Here is a 14,859-nt window from a genome sequence, read left to right as displayed (position 1 = left end):
GGTTTTGCAATAGCTGAGGTCAACAGAGACACTGATTTGTGGAGAGAAGAGATGCAGAGATATGCAGCCGGCTCACAGTATGATCGACCCGACTCTCATCTTCTCCTATTGTTATTCCTTCTTTCAGCCGCTGCTCTGGAAAGAGCTACTCAGGCCAGAGAGCGCCGGAGAGACGTCGAGGAGCTGAGGGGGAGTAATAAAATGCAGGATCAGCCCTGGAGACCATTACCTCAGAGAGAGGGCAGTGATTGATGAGGGCAATCTTGGTGGCCAGGAGAGGCATCAGCATCAAGCCCCAGTATTTGGACAGATACAAGTCTTTCCATCTTAACCTTGATGACCTGCGACGATTTTTCTTTTTTGGTTGAACAGTGAGAGGGAGAGTTTGTCGTCGCACGTCAGTTATCTCTGAGATCCCTTCTTTGTCACCCAACCTGGTCCAGTGCCATGTGAAGCAAAGGCTTTACACAAACAGTTCATAAGGTTTCCTGGCTTTATGCAGCCTGTTCAGTGGTGCTGATACGTGTTGTAGCTGCCCAAAGATAACCAAGGCTCTGAAAAGAAAGCATGTGGTGACGGAGCACTCCTTTAGAAGCCATTCACCATGAGTAACCCTTGAGTGCAAGTGGACATCTCCAATTTCACAGCGATTCGCTACGTGAACAAACGCGCCCTGGCACTGAAATAGCTCATTTTACTTCACTTCTTAAAATGCGATTACCTGCCACTTGCTCCTGAAATCCATAAATCTGGGTTCGGGCCTTCGCATTACGACTTGGCTCAGGTCCGGAGAGGGGTGGAAGAGACAGGTCCACTAGCTCACAGTGGACAGGCCATGAAGTCTGGTGATAAGAGGGTTGTATCCCGGTGTGGTCCAGGCGCACAGTCGTCCATGGTTTCATAGCTTCCGGATGATTCAGGCTTTCCTCCTTTTTAGCATGCAGCCCCAGCCACACTATTGCCTGCCTGCCTGCCTGCCTACTTGCCTGCCTGCCTGTGGCAAGCACAGCCCCACAAAACAGGACAAGTGCTGAACAAGGTTTGATATATTACCTTAGCTTACCTTCTCCTGGCATTTTCAGCATTTTTAACTGCACCATAGGGGCCTTCATTCCTCTAGACACGTCTTTGACACCCTTTTTATCACTAGCTAATTACTTACCGCAAAAAAAAAACTCTATTTACCATCACCAGTACATTTTGTTTACCAGCCTTTTGTCAATACCTTGGGGAGGCGAATGTTGAAGTACACGCTGGATGTTAAACAGACTGTTGCTGGCGCTGGCCGTGAACATGGGGTTCTCCGTTCTAACTTCTAGCACAGATGCCTCTGTGCGTGTTTTGCCTCTGCAGCAGCAACATCTGAGTCATCGAGCCAGAAGAGGTTGTGGTGGTTAATTATCACACACTGCTAATCAGGGGGTTGCAGATTCATGCCCCGAGGAGAACATCATTGAATTTTGGCCTGGTCCTGGAAAACCGCCAGTATTGATGCTCTTCAAGTGTGGACAATTAATCCCAATATGCAATTAGACGGCAGTAGCTATCTGCTTTGGATTCTGGTTAGAGGTTTGGGAACCTTACAAGCTTGAATTCATGACTGCAGTGGATATAACGGCTTGCGCTACCCCAACTCCAGTAGAAAAGCAGGGGTAAGTGGACAACGTAGTAAAAGAAATGAGATATGTCTGTGAAGAAGAGTGGAAGTTCATTGGGTCGTTGGGAGCTGGAGTATGCTCATGAGAAATGGCATTAGTTGTTTGTTAGTTATTTTAGAATGTACGCCGCCAGTGACCTTGCTCTTGACTCACCCTCATAAAGATGCATGGCTTCTGGGGAGGCGAGGTGTTTTGCCCATTTTCTGCTGAATTCTCTCTGTCCCTATCTCGGGCACCATGTTCATATCCCTTTATGTCTTCTGTATTCTTTCCCCCACATTATCAAATTGAATAATTCAATCTAACAGGCACATTGGCTACTGTGGTGACATTGCAATCAGATTAGAGGAGCAGCAGGCAGTGGAAATCAGGAATATTGCTTTGTGTGGAATGTTCTCAGGCCAAGGTAATGCATCTCTGTGAGCTCGGATGAGAGCCCTGCCATCCACTGTGGACGCTTTGTCCTTGGAAGTGAAAGACCCTCGCATAATGCAGAGCACAAAATGTGCCACCCTGCACATCTGTCAAGCTGCATTGCTGAAGATGTTGGGCCATTGGAATGGAAACCTAGTGGCAAGTTCAAATATACAATGCTATCATATGGCATGTGACATGTTCCGCAGTGGGCTCTATCTGCAGTGTTGACAGCAGTATTCCCGAGCACTGTTAGAGTTCTGATTCAGTTCATAATGTGTGCTATAAACTAGGGCAACATTGGGAAAGATGCACTGTTATGGCACTGAAGATAATGCTTTTATTATGGTCACATTGTCACTATTTTTAAACTCTTAACAGGGTCTGCTTATCTGCCTACCAGACAATTTTGGCAGCTTGCCTTTTTAAAAGAAGATATTTTGACCCAGTCAAATTGAGGAGCCTTTGACAGTGCAAATCTTGTCTGGAAAACTGGCCCCATTAAAAGCAGGTATATTACCTTTTTATCCTCCCAAGGATGTGCTAAAAAAAGAATATTTGAATATACAGTTTTGTCTGGAAATAACGTGTTGTGTGGGTCTATATACCAGCACATAGGCTTTTTTAAAGGCTAATGCAGCATGTCAGCTATAATCCCAGAGTGTTTACATCTATATTAAGTGAACCATATGGGATTGCAGCACCAATTTTAGCAGACTATTAGGCTTATTATCCAGTTATACATTTTAAGACTTAATAACCAGTAACTACTGTAAAGTGTTGGTAATGAACTGTATGATTTAGTTATGATGCACCATATGGGCTTAAGTATTTCATCAGGGTTTTCAGCACATATAAGGCATCTTCACTGAAAGTGCAAAATACAACAGAGTAGAACAGAATAGAATATGAGTAGAATAGAATACAACAGAATAAAATAGAAGACACTGCAGTATAATAGAACTGTCTACAATACAATAGAATGCAAATGGTAAGTATTGAAGAAGAATATAATACAACTCATTAGAAGAGAATACAGTAGAATTGGACTGAATATACTATAATATAACTGATTAGAAGAGAATACAGTAGAATTGAACTGAATAGAATAGAATACAACTGGATTAAAAGTAATAGAATAAAAGTAAAATAGAACGCAACTGAATAAAAGACAACGGAATAGAATAAAGTAGATTAGAAGACAACTGAATAGAATACAACTAAATAGAATAAATAGAATACAGTAGAATAGAATACAACCAAATAGAATATAACTGAATAGAAAAGAATAAAGTAGAATAAAATAGAATACAACTGAATAGGATAGAATAGGATTTGTGTATAGTAAAAGACAACTGAATAGAATAAAATAGAATAGAATACAGTAGAATATAGATCAACTGAATATAATAGAATTCAACTGAATAGAATAAAGTAGAACAACATACAGTAGAATTAAATGCAACTGAATAGAATACAGTGGAATAGACTATAGTAGTATAAAATAGAATAGAATAGGAGTAGAATACAATACAACAGAATTCAGTAGAACAGAACGGACCAGAATGGAATAGTATAGAACTGAAATTCTGTGAATTTGCTTGTGTGTTCATTATGGCTCCACCGCACCTGAAGACACACTTGTTTTTGAATGAGAATTGAACGAGTGTGAGGAAGCTCGGAGGTCCAGGTGTGCAATGCTGTGAATGCAGCTGCAGTTCTAAACTGGTGTGAAATTAGATCCACTGAACTGAAGACATTTGAATTTTGGATTTGTCTAGAAAATTGATTGTGGAAACTCATCCTCATTACATCACTACAGCACTAACTCGCTCATATTTCCCACAGCAGAAATGCTTTATACGACTCAATGAAATGATGTTGTCTCATGAGCGACAGACACAACTGGTTGGTTGGGTTAACAGGTGCGGTCATTTTGCTGCCTTGTCTGCACTGTTTAGATATGGCTGGCATGAGGCTGCCTGAGCTTGCAGGAACTGAACTTCCTCCGGCGTGTCTGACCTGTGGAATCAGTGGCTCTTATGCCCAGTCCTCTGCAAAGAGCTGCTGAGCTCCACGGCAACCGCACTGCACAAAGTGGCACCTGCATTAATCACAGTCAGACTCAATCTGCATACCACTGTGCGAGAGAGAGAGAGAGAGAGAGAGAGAGAGAGGGAGGGAGACTTCAGCAGTAGCAGAGACTCCAGCAGGACGCTGTAGCGGTCCCAGTGGAAGTGTTTGGCCCTGCAGTGTGTGTGTTTACTCTGCTGGTGTTGATTAGTCCAGGACAGGAGAGGGAGGACGCATTCTGACATAGCCGAGTCCTCAGATGTGCTTAGGAGGTATGTGTTAGTGGTGGGTTTTTTGGGGTGGGGGGGAAGAGGTGCTCGGTCGCAGTTGTCGCAAAGTGGCTCTACTGTCAGCACGGTGCCACTCCACTGGGGGCCAGCCATGTGGAAGAATACACCCACCAAACACTACACGCACACACACACACACACATTGGGGGTAATGTAATGTAACTAGCTCCTTAGGCGAATTTCACACATACTGTGTCTGCATAGCGTGAGCGGGCCAGAATGTCCTACTTTTCATTCTGGTGCCCATGTTAGCAGGTGCTAGCAACACAGCAGAGCGTCCCAAACACATCCCAGAAGCTGAATCTGTAGAGTAGGCACAACACCTATTCTGAAACAGAGTGCTCCTCTACAAAATAAATTAGTGCTCTTCTTCTGCAATCTAATTCTAGACTAAATTACCTTATTTTTGTATATGCATAAAATGTAGTCGTATGCTGACATTTATTCAGCATTTAAAAATAAATACAAAATAAATACAAAAATATTTGAATCCATTTATTTAAAAAAATTATTTTAATAATATCCTTTTATAATGATATCGTTTTTATATGTGCTTCGTCATGCAACCTGTTTCTAAACCTGAATGGCTTCATATTAGACATGTGATGCACTATGGGTGTAGAAGCTGTTATTTGCTGTCATTTTATTATGGCCTCCTGCATAGTTAACCTAGAGAGCAGGGAGGTGTTTGAGATTTACCTCTGGTGTCATATTGCTGTAGAGGAGGTAGCCGCTCCTTTCTCTCTCGTATTTGTGCGTGTGGTTAAACTATGGTTTTTAATACAGAAACAGAATGGTTCAGTCATCCATTCACGTTTGTCCAGTTGTGACTTTCGCTAGTTGTTTTTGCCGGCATGTTGCTTACAGTACTTAGAACTTAGAAGCTACATGTTCATGCTTTGCACGAGTGGTTTAAACTGCAGAAACTCTGGCGCTGCAGGTATACAGGTTCTCATTTCACTCTGTAAAAACAGTTCCACACTACAGACCTTTAAAACCCTCTGTTAGTCTTCGTAAATGTCCCTCACTGCTGCAGGCTGTGTCCGTTTATGGCACCTCTATAACAACAGCGTAAACCGAGTGCAAAAAGGAAATAACAGCCAATATCCAGTCCATCAAAATATGTCTGGATGGAGACGGATTCTAATAAAAAAAGCACGATTACAGTTTGCAGTTACAGTTAACAATCAATATTAACACAGCATCAAATGTACTTCCACTTCTACTTTCACTTTGACAAGATGAAAACAGGGAAAATAAACATCCAGATAAACAGGCGGTTTCAGTGCTCAACACAAACTGCATCTTTGCTCTGAGTTTAGGACTTCTTTTTAGTCCTGGCAGAGTAGCAGGAAGATCACTCCTCAAGCTAGATCTGTTTTTATTCTGATGGGCTGAGCAAAGTTCGGCTCCGTATTCTCCGAATTCTGTATTAAGGCACTCTGAAAGCCTTTTCAAGAAAGTCAAGTTTGTCTCAGCTGCAGCTGGAATGTTAGTCATGATGCTCAAAGTATCTTGGTGCACCAACTCAGCTGGCCACCAATGTCGATAGACTTTGGTTGTCATCTGGTTGAATGTGGGTTGATCCAACTCACATCAGGTGACCAAAATTCAATGTCAGGATGACATAAAATTATCATATCCTCTTGTCAAAACTGTCTTTCTAATGCTCCCATCTTTGGGCTGGTAAAGGACTGTCTCAAGCGCAACCCATCACTGGCTCTTTTCGAACTGTTGCTGATGCAGCGTTACCGGCAACCAGTGCGCTCTGAGGAAAGTGCTGATGTTCCGGCTAGCATCCTCTGAAGAGATGTGGGGAAAGGAAGAGCCATCTACCCATCTGGAGACAGCAAGGCCAATTGTGCTCTCTCAGGCTCTGGCTGCTGATGGCAGGCAGAATGACCTGGGACTCGTACTAGCAATACATAGTGGCAGCGCCTCAGTCCGCTGGACCACTTGGAGCCCCCAGGAAAGGATTCTCACCTGGATTCACAGCATTAGTATGAAAAAAGAATTCAGAATACAGTTGCTTTCATTGGTGATCTTTTGATTTTTCCACACGCCATTTATTTTTCTGTTCATATGACCTATAATCGCATGGCTGATAGAACAAACTACACACACAATGTACGTATGTGTCTCCACAGGCGCCTTCATTCAAAACTAAATCAGTGGTTCATCTTCATTTTACAGCGTTCTGCACCATGTCGACATTATGCATTAATCAATAGTTCCATGCAACACTTTTCTTATGCGTGGGAGAGGCTCGCTGCGACATTTTATCCTTCTTGTTTATGGCATTATCTGTGTGCCACTGCATATACTTTTCCAGAAATCGATACACGAATTCATCAGTTCTAAAGGTGCCGGCTGACTTATGTTATGATTATCATCATTTCTTTTTCTTTTTTTTTTTTACCAGGCTGACTTCATTATAGATTAAACAGTGCATTTCATCTTGCTTATAGAGTTTTGCTGCCTGTGTCTACCGGTGGCAATCAGACTTAACAGAAATGCGATGCATGCGCACATTGGACAGATACAGCGGGCATTGCAGCACTGTGTCTTTGCTGTGAACTTGAACTCCAGACAGGCTGAATATATATATATATATACTCAAATATGTATATATATATATATATATATATATATATATATCCCCATATTTGAGTGGGAGAAGATGAAAGCTAGCTTTTAAACGTGGACAGGAAGGAGACGTCGGATGTCTTAAGTTAGCGCGCTGGCATAAAGTAGCACTGTAGTAGAGCTCCCTTCCTGACTGGAGAAGATTAGTCTCGGAAAAGCCTCCATAGAAGCCATGTCCGAGGAAATGAATCCTGCATTATTTATGCTCTGAGTGAATTTATGATGCTGAAACGTGGTCGCGGCGTCATCTTTTGTCTTCTTTTATTAAGTGTCACACACAGCACCTTAATAGCTGGAAACTTCCCCTATGGCGACGGGCACATAGAGGCTCTTCCTGCAATTCTTGTGGAAGTAAAGGGATACCACAGTGCAAAGATGGACAATTATTTTATGAGTTGGTTTGTCCGCCAGCCAGAGAGCATCAGCATCCTACCAGCTCAGCACTTCTGAGTCCTGTGGAATATAAAACGGTCCGACTTTATTTCCAAAACCAAGCACGGATGGGTATATTACATTTTTCGCTGGTCATATATCTTCTAAGGGTTGCAGTTCCGTTTTATGCTCTTTCAATACCCAATCTGAAACTTTTAAGTGTTTCTAGAACTTGTCCCACTTGCTGGACTTCACGTCTGCATTGCTGTGGGCACCCCTGCAGCTCCGGTTATTCCTCACAGCTCACCGGATGTTTTTAGCCTGCAGTACATAGTTCCCAGGCCCCATTTCAAGCAGATGTGCTTCTGCGATAAATCGGAAAAGATCTCGGACGGCTTGCGTTGGCCCTGTTTGAGCAGAAGGCAGTAGATCATTTAGACCAGCAGCTTTTATCAGATACACCGCAGCTCAGTTTTAATAGTTCAGGGGGTTATCATCATTCAGTAATGTTACATGAACGTTGACAGCTGGGTTGCCTGATGCCTGAAGCACGTTGAGGGGGACCAGAAAGCTGGCATTTAGCGTGCTATAGAGCCACGCAATCTCATGAATATGTCTTCCAAACTGTGTCGCTCGTGAATGCCATTTATTTTTATCCATTTCGGTGTTCCTCAGGCGCTGATTGCTGCCGGTGTGGTTACAGCAGTGAAGACGCCTCTTCAGACGACCCTCGTAAGTCAGCCGCTCTTTCTTTAGTTGAATGTGTTATTCATTAATGGCTAATTATAACCTCAAATGTTTGTAATGTTAATGAATAGCTTCTATTATTAACTGAAATTGCATTGGGTCGCAGTCTCAGTTCTTCATTAAAATGTATCATCTGCTTGTGGAAACATCGCCTCCCAGTACAGACGACTACATACTACAGCGCTTATTGAAATGTCGAACGCTCGTTATCTGTTGAAAGGAAACACGGCGAATATCACTCTGCAAATGACTTGGTGATGAAAGACCGTTTGCTGTGTAATTATGTGTCCCACCCCCCCTCCCTTGCCTCAAATATTGAGAGAGATTTCTAACCTTAGATTCCCTACCCTCCCCTCTGTTTTTGCCTTTATTTACACATGGATATTCGTCAGCGTCTCAGAAGGCTTAGCCGAAATCAGGCTCCTCCAGTAGTCATTAAAAAGATGAGGAAGCGGCCTTAAAAGGTCAACAATTAATTAAGTCTCTGCAGTGACTTGCGATCAGTTAACCCTGTGGTCCTTATTAATATTGTTAGTGCAAAGGGCAAAACCAGCACAACTGCACATTCACTCAGAAATGCAGAGCCTAAGCGTGTTGACTCAGGCAAAATGCCACGCCGCTTTCTGTTGACTTTTACTAAAACACGTTCGGCTTTTTAGCCATCGCCAGCCAGGGGCTGGATTCACGAAAGCATTCCCAAAAATATCTTACAAAGAATCTATAGATTACACTAAGCACTATCATCATAATAGTGGTCGTTATTCACCAACCGTTCTTCAGAACAAATTTCTTCTTACACAGTTTTCACAAAGATTCTGGCATTCAGCAGCGTTTTCTTATTTAGGATTTGTGCAGTCAACAAGGACCGTGGGATCCATCATTATAAGAGCAGAGCTGTGAACAATTCTGTGGTTGAAATAATTAATTAAGACAATTCAGGAAGATATTGGCCCAATATTTTAAAATTCAATTCTTCCCCCAAAAATAAGAAAAACACCAAAGAAGTTCTCAAATATTCTCTTAAGAAAATCGTAATTATTTTTGTAAGACTAAGCTTTTCTTGTGTATCCAGTTGGAAGCTGCTTTTTTAATGCATTTACATTTACGGCATGTAGCAGACACTCTTATCCAGAGCGACTTACAAAAGTGCTTTGCTATTTACTCAAGAAAATCCTCATGCTAGTTTGAATAGACTAAAAATTTAAAGATACCTCTAAGTTCAGACACAAGTCAGTAAGGAGATCATAGTACTCTACACTTTGCCCAAGTATTCTCGGAAGAGGTGGGTCTTCAGAAGACAGTGAGCGACTCTGCTGTTCTGACACCCAGGGGAAGCTTGTTCCACCACTTTGGTGCAGGACAGAACAAAGCCTGGATACTTGTCTTCCACGGATTTTGAGGGATGGCGGGTCAAGCCAGGCTGTACTCGAAGCTCGAAATGCTCTTGGTGCGGATTGGCTTTTGACCATTGCCATCAAGTACGGAAAGACTGGTCCAATGTTGGCTTTGTAGGCCAGCGCCTGGGTTTTGAATCTGATGTGAGCATTTAACAGTTTAATTTCTCATTATTCAATTAAATCTGTGAAATAGAGAAACTATGATATGACAACAATGATATAAACAAGAACTGAAAGTTAGTTCTGGGTGAATCAATAATTGGACATTGTACCAGACTTTATAGGGGGAGGTACCTGAATACACAGTATTTGAACAGAACTAAAAAAAAAGCTAAATAATTGACATGGGCAAGATTACGTCAATTAGGCATTCTGAATGCTGGATTTAATAACTTTTTTAGTTAAAATAAAATAAAATAAAAATATGAAATTAAATTTAAAACCACTGTGGAGGAAACAAGCAAGGGGATCAAAATCGGTCTGGTGTCAGAAAGCAATTATTTTTTTATGTAGATCATAAGAATACTTTTAATCTGGTTAAATTAGATTCCATCTAATAATTCAACTATTTTAATTGCATTTTAAGGGCTTACCTTTTAGACAAGTCTAAAAATATTTAAGAATATGCTTTTTTGAACAATACCATTGCTACACACATAGTAATGCTGTCATTACTGATGAATCATTGAATTTTCTCAAGAAAAATGAAAGATTTTTGAGGAATTCCAAATTGGCTTAGCTTTTATCTTAAGTGTAAAGCACATCTAAGAAGAATTCCTTTCTTAAGATACTTCTGTGAATCCGGCCCTAGGCGCTTAAAGAAGAAGAATAAAGAGATCGGAAGAGTCCAGCTGAAAAAACTGAAAGAGTTGGAAAAAACAGTCAGATACTGGGATGGCATAGCTACTGTACATCCAGAGCTATGTTCAAAGTCTGGTAGCGTATTGTATTATTCTAAAAACACCAAGCTGATGCTTTTACCAAGTGATCTTTCAATGCAAAAGTGCACAGTTAAATAAAAAAGCAGCAAGCACATGGGTCCCATGCAGAGCAGAATGGACCAACACTCCCACGTAATCTGCGGGCGCGCTTTTTGAAGTCGCACTTCAAATGGATGCCCTGTTCCGCTCTCAACGCATATTTTTTTTTCCCACACACAACCGCTTGGCTTCTCCTCAGATCGAGCTTGGGAGGCATTCCCAAGCGGACTGCTTGGGATGCAGTGAAAGGAGGGAAGATGCACATGCAAATCCCCTCCCAGCTGCGCTCAGGTCTGTGTCTATGACTTTGCCTCACCATGCTGCTAACTCCAGAACATCTTTACCTACAATTCACCTTCTGAAGAGCAGCCACGATGTTTGGGAAGGTACAAAAGTGCACAAAAACGTTTACATAATTCCGCCGCAGCGCTGCAGTCGTCCTAAACCAACAACGTCTCTTACATATCTCAGCTGGAGAGAACAGAGGAGTGGGGTGTTTTTCATGAAGGTGAAGTTTCTTCGTGTCTGGAGGGAATTGAGTGAAATATGTGGGCTTGTTTTCAGTGTTTAGTGATGCGTTCGGTGCGGCAGCGAGGCCAGAGCGTGGTTTTGTGCATTGTAACGATAAGAGTGCAGAATTAACGAAGCAGTTTGAAAGTGACTCTTCCCTTTGTCCTTCTGAAAAGACATGTTTTTTTTCTGCACTTTTACGAGATTGTGTGAGCCGAAAACATTGCGAAATGATTGTTTTTGCTGCTCCTCAATTGCTTCAGCAATATCTTCCACACTACTTGGAACCGAACTCACCACTTTTTTAGTGATTTTTCTTATTGGAAATGGAGGTAATGCTGCTATTTCTCAAAACGTTTTAATGACTTGACACATCAAATAGGTGCTTTATTCTTTTATTCTGTCTGAAATCACTTTTTGTGTCCACTAGTCAACCAATTGCCTGTAAATATTGATATTCCTCGCTCCTGGCTGAGCTGAGCGTTAGCCTGTATTGAAGGATAATGTAATGGCTTTATTTTCATGGACTGAGCAAATGAGGTATTGCATGCAAAGGTCCATGTAAAGGAAAGGAAAGCAGTAAGCAGCAGGGATGCTATTTATTCTTGCAGTATGTCCTGTGCTATGAGAGTGTATACTGCCATACAGGAGGTCAGTGTTGTATTGTTTGTAACAGTGAGTGTCTTAAAACAGAGGTTATATCATGCACTTTAAGCTAAAAGGTTTCTATATAGCACTGAACATGGGTTCTTTGATTTGTGGTGAAGTGCTGGTCCTATGTAGCGCTGTCATTTTTGTACCAATCCACAGAGCAAGAATGAAAATGGTTAGTTTAACTGTAATGGTTTTATGTTTTGAAACCTGGATGTTTGATCTTCATTTAAACAATATTAAGAGATGTAATATAGGTAATATAACTAAAATAATACAACTGAAGAAATGTTTCTAAAAAATAATAAAATGTTATTAATAGAAATGCAATTTTTTATGAGAAATGTCCTAATAGCTGAAATAACTTCAGTTAGGCATCTCCTACAATGATCTACCAGTCTCTAACATCAACTGGGAGAAGGCTTGTCCCACTCCTCCATGCAGAGTTCTTTTAGCTGTGACAATTCAGATTTAGTTTTTAGACAGATGGTCTCACATTTTCCTCCAGCGCCCTCTGATACAGTAAAGAAGTCCTTATGTGTACTATGTTGAAGAGCTCTGCAAGCTCCAGGCTTCAAACCTGACATTTCCACCTCCATGCTTCACAGCTTATATGGGTTCTTGTGCTCAAATGCTCTGGTTTACGCCACACAGGTCCTCTGTTACAGTGTAATGCGTGTTTATATAATGTATTATTTATATTATATAAATATATAATGTGCAGAACTGCCACATAATTGCACTATTTTAAACTCTGTAGACTGTTGCGCTCCAAATGATGCTGATTAGATAATTGCATGAATCCTAATGTGTGTTCCTAATTAATGCCTGGTGAGTGTATTTTTAATACATTACCTTTTTGTATTCAAAAGCATCCTAAGGACATGACGAAACCCTGGGAAAACACAAGGATGTAGCATTGAATGACAAACGCAGGTGTTTCTGCATGCCCTGGTGCAAGCTGGAGTAACCTCCAAGGACTGCAGCTCCCTCCCACAACCTCAGTTACAACACAGTTATCACAAGTCTGCCAGCTAAATTTTTTATAAACCTCAAACACTACATCTTTCTGTACTATCAGACATCGCCTCAGAGGATTTTTTTTGGGATGGGGAGCTTTAGGGGGAGCTGTACAGCTGTGTACAGCACAGCACAGTTATGTACAGTAGATATGGGATATCTGATGCAGTGACTCAGTGATTAGTGTTAGCTTATATAGTTGAAATGAATAGAACTAATTTGATATATGTTGTATATGATATTGCATAGCATATAAGACAATGTAATAAAAAAATAAAAAAGAGGGAGGATCCTGGAGGGACGGTGTCCACAAAGCACACCCTCCACTGACTCCGGCCCTCCAGGATTGGAGAAAATGCCTCAAGAAAAAAATTATTCTTAAATGTATTTTTTTTTCTTAATTTCATACCTAAGCAAAAATATTATTATATGTGAAATCTAAATACTTTCTTAATCTTATGATGGGCTCTCACTTAGACTGGACGAGTTCAGAAAGGGAAGCCTCCTAAATGATCATTTTAAATAATGAAATTACTAGAATTAATGTCTAATTTTCTAAGGAGGATTTGTTTCTTGATTTTCCCACTGTCTCTTCTAGCTGCTGTTTTCAGATATTTTTGAAAGCTCAGTCTGATTGTTTTTACACAGATTTCACTGACTAATAGCAAATTAAAGTGTGGCTATGATGAACTGCAGTAAAACTGCAGCATAAAAGGCTGCCAAGAGTGTTTTAAGAAAATCTTAAGACAAAATTAAGATGTTAAAAGAACATTTGACAACTTAATTAAAATAGTTTGACAATACAAATAATGCCGTAAATGATGTATTTTGCTGCAGTTATTTATTTCCAGCTGTTATTTAAGGGCAAAAGACAGATGGTTTTGGTGCTATAGGTAGAAATTGAAAAACATTGACAAATTTCTAAAGCAAAAGCATCTCCAACACTGGTTAAACATCAGAACCACAAAGGTTTTCATGTTCCACTATGAAATCATTTTACACTGTTACCTTCTGAGAATGCTTCTCACTGCTGCAGACTATGAATAATGTCATTTAGTGGGGCCTAGAGGATTCCAGAGGGAGCTTTGCTAGAAAACCCTAGTAAAAGCAAAGGAACGAACCTGGGACAGATTCAAAATAGTTGATATCCCATTGTAATGGATTTCAGTTATTGATGAATGGTATGAATACTAGGATAGATGTCCATACTACATTTATAAAATTCAACAATATTATGAAGACCAAGCCTACTTTTTTATCTTTTGTATTGCATTAGTGATACTGGGTATCTGGGGTACAAGGTCTAGGATATTGCTTCTTCATGAAATAGTATAGTATGAGGGCTGTAAACAGTGCTCCATTTCTGTCGGATATGAGAACATACAGCATATAAAAGATCAAGGACCCATGGCTAGGTTCCTTCTTAAAGGTTACCTGAGAAAGAATGAGATTAGGAAAGGAAGAGAAAGAGACTGACACTGACTGGTTAGGTTGTTGTGAAAGACATTAATATCTGATGGCTTGAGAGAGGTTCACAGAGCATCATCCCGCCATCTACTCATATCGCCAAATAATAAGACAGACATTTGGTTCCCTCTTCAGAGGTAAAATCCGGCGTAGGATATTGCTATTTCGTCATTTTCTGCAATTGAACCTGGCAGCTTTGTGAAGCTTATCCCTCCACACAGTCTCTCATATGGACAGATCATTGTCTTGTCACCTACAGTATTACCCTCAAGATTATAGCCAGCTTTGCTCAGCCTGCTGTTCATTTAAACTGGATAAGAATGCATTATTTGGAGGCTTTTTTTTCTCTCTTTTCTGTGGCCATGTCGCAACCTCAACGTAAAGCAGCAGAATAAAATGTACACAGTGTAAAAATACATTCAAGACTGGCTAATCAGACATATAGACAAAATATTAAGAAGAGTAATCGTTGTTCATTGGTGCAAGTGGGTGATAAGTGGCATGAGGTTTTACTCTCCAAGCTGAAAAACAGGCCTTTGTTTTACAACCCGAGTTGTTTTCCATTTCAGATATGGTGATGGACCATCTGTTTGGTCCAGGGAAAGAGTGTTTATTAATAACACAAGGGACGACA

The 14,859-nt window shown here is 40.8% G+C and overlaps 1 protein-coding gene across 2 annotated transcripts in view; it reads left to right on the top strand.

Moving 5' to 3' along the window:
• grik4 (glutamate receptor, ionotropic, kainate 4) overlaps positions 1-14,859 on the top strand; it is a 510,448-nt gene that overhangs the window by 115,435 nt on the left and 380,154 nt on the right. For both annotated transcript variants that reach the window (XM_072692120.1, XM_072692119.1), the window contains exon 3: positions 8,129-8,185. The gene's annotated coding sequence lies outside the window, so the exon portion shown is untranslated. The remainder of the gene's footprint in view (positions 1-8,128; positions 8,186-14,859) is intronic.

Source organism: Salminus brasiliensis, chromosome 11, assembly GCF_030463535.1.
Source record: "Salminus brasiliensis chromosome 11, fSalBra1.hap2, whole genome shotgun sequence".
Classification (NCBI taxonomy): Eukaryota; Metazoa; Chordata; class Actinopteri; order Characiformes; family Bryconidae; genus Salminus; species Salminus brasiliensis.
Note: the sequence above shows the minus strand (reverse complement) of the source record. Positions and strands in the feature narration are given on the sequence as shown.